Source organism: Panthera leo, chromosome D2 (assembly GCF_018350215.1).
Source record: "Panthera leo isolate Ple1 chromosome D2, P.leo_Ple1_pat1.1, whole genome shotgun sequence".
Taxonomy (NCBI): Eukaryota; Metazoa; Chordata; class Mammalia; order Carnivora; family Felidae; genus Panthera; species Panthera leo.
Genome location: NC_056689.1, coordinates 83,874,409 through 83,881,388, shown reverse-complemented (window position 1 = coordinate 83,881,388; position 6,980 = coordinate 83,874,409).

Here is a 6,980-nt window from a genome sequence, read left to right as displayed (position 1 = left end):
GTTCTTGGTTATATTTTAAAATTACGCAGGACCGCTAATGATTGTGAGCTGGCCCTGGAGTGAACGGGGTCTTTGGCTGCTGGGTGGCTGGGCTCTGAACGTGTCGTGACAGCAGGTTAATACGAGCCTCCCAGACGGGCCCGTTTCTGGGCTTGGCCTCTGCATGAGAGAGGAAGGAGGCTAGATGGCAAGAAGGGTGGGCAGCCTGGAGCTCTGCCATGACACTGTATCTGTCCTGACTCTGGGGTCCTGCGACTCCCTCCTTAGTGTCAGAGTTGAATTTGGACGGTTAGAATTACTGAGGGCAGGATGCCAAGGTCCTCCTGTCCATTTGCCCACTTGCCCTTGGCCGCGTGCCTTCCAACATTAACGAGACAGCCCCGCCAGAATCTCCAACACAACGTCCTTCCAGGGTGCCGTGCCCAGGTGAGGCCCGGAGCGTCACCTTGCAAGGGCCCTGCAGGTGCCGGGTGCAGGGGGTGTGATCCTAACAACCGCTCATTGGTCCCTAAGGGAGCACAGCCGGGGCGTCATGATTCCTGCCTAATTTGAGCCCAGACAGCCCAGCACAGCAACAGTATAGATGCAGATTTGTGTGATTCAATTAAATTATTGTTTGCATTTTCATGCAAATGAAGATAAGTTCTTTTGGCACGTGAATTGTGCGTTTAATAAAAGCTGCAGCTTTTTGGACTGTAGGCAGAACGCCTTAACTTGGGTTGTGGGGGTGGCCTCGGAGCTGCGCGTTTCCAAGCGCTTCAGCCCACGGGAGCCCAGCAATTCCCACCGATTGGGTGATTCGCGGGCAAGGTATTCTCACACCTACCCCTCATCTGCCTCTTGTATTCCATCCAGCAGCCTTGTCTCCACGGATCAACTTCGGCGGTGTTAGTTTATGTCCCTGCGCTTGGTGGGGGCACACTCACTTCAAATACGTATATTTCCCCCCTTGCTGGAGGCTTTGGTGAGACGAGGCCGCTATCTGGCGTTTGGGATTTCAGCTGCTGCATCTCAGAAAGTTTGGATGTGTTAATGAGCACAAATAAAGAGAGCAGAGAGGCTGGAAAATCAGTGGCCAGCAGAGAGCATGCAAACAGGAAGCTGTTTGATTATGTGCACGGGTGCAAAATTAGGAAAAGAATTTGAAATTGTCTTGTGCACGGAGATTCTATTGTTTTCAAAGAATAATTCCATCTATTTTAACATTTTCAAGTGCAATTCCATCGGTAATGGCTCTTCCTTTGATTGTGAGTGATGTTAATTGAAAGGTGTGGCCCGGCGTCTGTTTTGGTAGTTAGACTCACATCTTTTGTCTGAAAACTCAGAGTGCCGGCTTTCCTGCCCAGCCTCCCTCCGTGTTTCTGTTTTGGTGATGTGATGACAGACTTACAGTGTTTCCTTGTGTGTATGGTAACAGATGTTTATGTGAATAACAGACTTTTTTATGAAGGCATACACTTTATAGCCAAATACTAATTAAAAATAATTGCATGTAAGCATTTTTGTTTATTCCCTGTTGTGCATCTTTAATCATTTGAAATCACCTGCAGTTGAAAATTGAGGCAAAGATATGATACCGCAATTATAAGAGGCCATCTGACTATATATTAGGTAGAAACAGCAACATATTTGAGAAAAAAAATTACGAAGTAATTTTCGAAGTCTCTTGTATACCGGGTCAAGATCCTAATACATTACTTTGTTAAACTAATAGGATTTTAAGGCATCATTCAGTCACCAAAACAACTGCTTCATGAATAATATTCTGTACCTGACACATTCTGTGCACTAACAAGCTCATTACAAGTAGGTTTTAATTAGAGGCGTAACAGATGGTTCCCAATAAATACGGGCAGGGGTGACTCCCTGGCCTTAGTTTTATTTTTATTTTTTTCTTTTTCAAGACAAAATTTGCAGGTAATTGAGAGACTCGGAATTTCAGTTTGGGTTTAATAGTATGTGTTCAATTAAAACAAAGCGTAAAGCACCGGGGATGTGACTCAGATAGTTGAACGCCGAGCTAAGGAACCAGGGTTAAAAATGATTTTCCTGTTTGGAAGCGAGCTTCCCCACGCCGCGGCAGGGACGGGCCGCGCACAGCCCCGGGGGGTGGCTCACTGCGGCTTGCTCGTCCGGGCTTTGTTTTTAAGCATCGCCTGTCAATGTGTTATGAAGAATTAATAAGACATTTCAGAGTGTTCTTCAACTCCAGCAGCGAACGCTCTCACCTCTGTGACATTTAACAAAAACATTTAAGCAGAAAATAAAAGGCATGTTTCAAAAAGCGACATGTGCCTCTCTGCATAAAAGCATTTTAATACTATTTGGGGACACGAGAAGGAGGAGGGACAGATAAAGTAAGTTCCACCGTAAGAATTTTTGTTTTAAATGAACCAGACTTGATATTTGTGCTGCGGGTGGGGCAAAAAGGATCTGGTGAATCTTGCGCATGAAGAAAGCTTAGGTTTTCAGGTGGAATTTACCCTTCATTATTATCTTTTAATCATTTGCCTTTGGGGTAGACAAAATTCTGATTTAAATTAAGTAAACCCCAACACACACACACACACACACACACACACACACGCAAATCAAGAGAAGTTTAAAAATAAATGTACAAGAGTTGAAAGAAAACATCATTTTGTCAATTTTTCTTTTAAATGTGCTTAAATAAAAACCAAAACCATGGGGGTGGGCATCAAGAGACCATCGCAAATCCCTAATGGATGTCGGTAGTGCCTTTGTAACCCCCACCTCCGTCTGAAAATACGGCTTTCAGATGATGGTGTCCACGGCCCGGGAGGCGGGTCTTGACATCATCAGATCGACGGAGGGCCATTTAAGGGGGGAAGAGAGAGACCGCATTTTGCAGGGAGCCCCCCTCCCAAATTCCAGAATTAGAAATGGAGATTGTTGGGCATGCTTTTTCTATTCCAAGGGCATTCTCCTGCTGGCTGCCTCCCCACCATCTCTCCGCCTGTTCTTCAAGTGGCATTTCTTCCCGCACACACAGTGGGGTTGTGTGTCATGGTGTGCCGTTGCCTGAAAATAAGGCCACTTCAGGTATGAAATATCCCGCCCGTATTCCCTGGGGCAAATCGCTGACAGGCGGCAGCTCCTTTGACGCGGAGCCACCAGGCCGCCAGACGGGAGGAGGTAGTCACCTATCTGCAGCATCCAGCTCCAGAGCCAGAAACAGCGTTAGTTAGAGTGCGAGGCGTTTAATTTCATTAAGAATTTTTTTGACAGCATGACACCCCAGAGTGTTGTTCCAGTTGTTCCTATCACTTAAGGAGGGGAGGGGACTCGGAGGCGGGAACAAATCCCCAGGCTGGGCTCGTAAATTGCGCTCTCAGAGGTAAGAAGCCCCACTCGGTATTCAACTGGCGACGCGCTTGGTGAAAATTGCACGGACGCGTCCGTGGGAGCGGGGAGCACGCGGTGCTGGGCCGAAGCGACCCGTTTGGAATTTGGGCACTGGAGGGCGGGCTGCGTGGAGCGGGATTCACGCGTGTCACTGGAGTGTCGCGTTGACTAAGACGTGTGCAAAGACAGGGGTGTGTCATTCCCTGGGACCTCAGAATGAAACTGACCAAGGCTTCCTTTCAACAGATGGAATAAAGAAGCGCTGGGCGGAAGCAGAGTGCGTAATACTCGATCCGGCAGAGCTGGCCCGGTTCTGACGAGCGTCATCCACACCCTCTGGGCGCCCTGCTTGTGTTTCAGCTGCCAAGCCCCACTCACTTCCAGATCATGCCCCGGCCCAGTCCTTTACCACCAAGAGTGGCCAAGGGCCGGCAAGAGAGGGTAAGTTATTCCTTATGCTCCAGACCCCAGAATCACAACGCCCCCCGGGCTTGAGACTGTCATCCTTCACGCTGAACTAGTTCATGAGGACTGTAGTGAAGATTAATACGTGCCATGGCCTTCGTTGTCATCAGCACAGAGATGAAACCCGGCCACACAGCGGACGAGGCGCGTGGCCTGATGACTAAAGAGCCTTGGAATGGACTTTGGGAGGCGCAGGCCCCTCCCTGTGTTGCCTGGTTTGCCTCGGAAGAGCATTTATTTCTGCCCGGCACAACTCTGTCTTCTCCCTGCCCTGGTGTCTACAGGGGGCTATTAGTCCTGGGTTTTCCAATTGCTTACAGGAAGCATCGGTGTTGAAGACACATTAACTAGAGAACGCACGAAGAGTGCGCTCGTCGCCTTTTGCCAGGAGGCTCTGGCTTGTCCGCTGCCCAGCCAGTGCCACTTTCCGTGGTGCTGGGGATGGGCTCCGTCTTAGTCCCTTTGGGCTGCTGGTACCACAGATGGTGGTGGCGGGGGGCGTGGGTTAAACAGCTAAGTTCATTTGTTGCAGTTCTGGAGATGGAAAAGTCCAAGGACCAGGGGCCACCGGGTCCAGTGTCTGGTGGGGACCTTCTTCCTGGCTTGCAGATGGCTGTCTTCTTGCTGTGTCCTCTCATGGTGGACAGCAGAGAGCAAGCACTCTCTCCTGTCTCTTCCAATAAGGCCACTAAACCCATTTACAAGGACTCCACCCTCATGACCCATCACCTCCCAAAGGCCCCGCCTCCTAACACCATCATGTTCGGCTTTGACCTAGGAATTGGGGGGTGAGGGGGGACACAAACATTCATTCCATGACACGTCTGAATGTTTTTCAGTGGAGTCTATACAGTGTCTATACCCATAGTGGGTCATTTCCATGGGAGCATCTGCCTTCCAACTCAAAGTCCTCTCTCCCAAATGTGGCCCTTTTTTGGGGGTAGGTGTGTGTACCCGATGTGTAGCAGAGATGCTGTTGAGCTAGAGTAACAAGTGAGAAAGTAAGTCTAGAGGAGAGGTCCCAGGCAGATTTTGAGAACAGCCTTGTACAAACATATTATTATTTTTCGTCTCAACTTGATTTTCTTCAGCTTCCCTTTGTTTTCCCATACTGTAGCGTCAAGAGCTCCATCTAATCGATCTGCCTGTGGGCCAATTGAAAAGGAAGAGCCTGGGCGTCTGCGTGACTCAGTCGGTTGAACATCCAGCTCTTGATTTCGGATCAGGTCATGATCTCACGGTGCATGGGATTGAGCCCCACATTGGGCTCTGCACTGATGGCATGGAGCCTGCTTGGGATTCTCTCTCCCCCTCTCTCTGCCCCTCCCACCCCGTGCTCTCTATTGCTCAAAAATGAGTAAATAAACATTAAAAAAAAAAAAAAACAGAATAGGAAGAGCCAACAAATCCCTGGGTTTAAGAAGGACATGAGGTTATATCTGAGGAGATGCTTACAAAAGGAAGACTCTGAATGGTTCATTTTATCAGGAAGTCACCTTGGGCCTCTTGCTTTGGGCCAGGCACCGTGCTACAGGGTGAGGGTGATGAGGAGGACAGAGTCAGGGTCCCTGCATGAAACAGGTTGGGGAAACAAAGGGAAGCTTAAGAAAATCAACCCTCTGCAATCACACAGTGGTGCATCTTAATCTACACTGACATTATATAGACCTTGTCTTGTGTGTATTAGAATGTGCTTTGGGCCACAGATCTGGTACATATGTGCACCGTCAATGAATCTACATAATATCCCAATCCAGAAACCAATAGGGAGTCCGTTAAAGTTTTGCCTCATCCATATCCGTGTCTGTATCCATATCCATATTCATTCGTTCGTTCATTCGTTCGTTTCTTCCTTCCTTCCTTCGTGCCAGAAAGGACCACCTCCTCATGAAAGCCGGCCTGGAGTGAGGGGCTCTCTCTGGAGTTGCCTGAACCCCCTCCCATTTCCCAAGTGGAGCAAAGCCCCCGTTCATCTCTAGTCAACTCATCCAAGAGAGCGGCTGCCTCACTTCAATTAAGTTTGAATTAATTCTTGCTGGTTTCCTTGACAAAAACATCCAGGTTTTAATTGTTTCACCTAATTACTGGACTGCGACCCAGATTTAAGACCTGACACAGGTGACAGGAAACGATGGGTTTCCTTTGATTATATTCATTTATTGTCTCAAGAGCTTTTTGGAGCAGACGATTCCTCCTTTTTGTTACTGCTTATTTATAAGTCTGACCTTCCAGGCTCTGAGGCTGAATGAAATTTCCCTAAATAAACATGAAATCTCTGAATGTCTGTGTCTTCACATTTAGGATCAAATCTGGCTGTAATTGTCCTCAGAGCAGGGCTCCAAAGGTGTTTGATCAAATGAGAAAAATCTACACTTCAGCCCCCAACTTGTGTGTCTACCCAAATTGTGCAGGAGGCTTAAAGAACAGAGACCTGCAAATTCTATGGATGCTAATTCTAGTATTCATTTCTAGCTACATATTTGCATGCAAATATCAGCCTGTATAAATTTGGCATTGAAAGCACCCCAAGGCTCCAGTCTGGCAGATGGGTATTGGATCACAATAAAACTTAACAGTACCTGGGGGCTTTGGGGCCAAACAGAGGCTCCGAGCAACAGGAGAGAATCCGTCTTTCCTCCTCTGAGATGACAGTGTGGGCTTTATACATTGTTCTGGCCAGAAAATATTTAAGAGGTGCTTTGGAGAAACTTTTGGCTGATAGCCAATTTCCCTTAATGTTCTGCAGACAGTCTGTAGATCTTGGAAAGTAGGACATCTTTAAATCAATTTATTTTGTTTTACTTTAAGTTGAGGAGAATTGGCATAAGCAGAGCTCACTCCAACGGCTTCACAGGGACTCTGGTGGGAGGCAGGAGGCAGGTGCTGAAGGAGGGCTGCATAAACCCTGGGATCAATTTCCCATCTTTTTTTTTTTTTTTTTTTTTTTTTTTTTTCATGAGGAGTATTGCAAAGCTTTCATGGCCTTATCCTTTCTTATTCTGCAAAAGAAAAACACTCATCCGGGGTGGGGGGGGGAGGGAAGGTGAAATTAATGCTTTTCAGAGATTGAGAGGTTTTAGAGAGACCACAGGCTATGTGGACGTCCTAGCCGGGACCTAATCTGTAAGCAGACGTGACAGCATTTATTC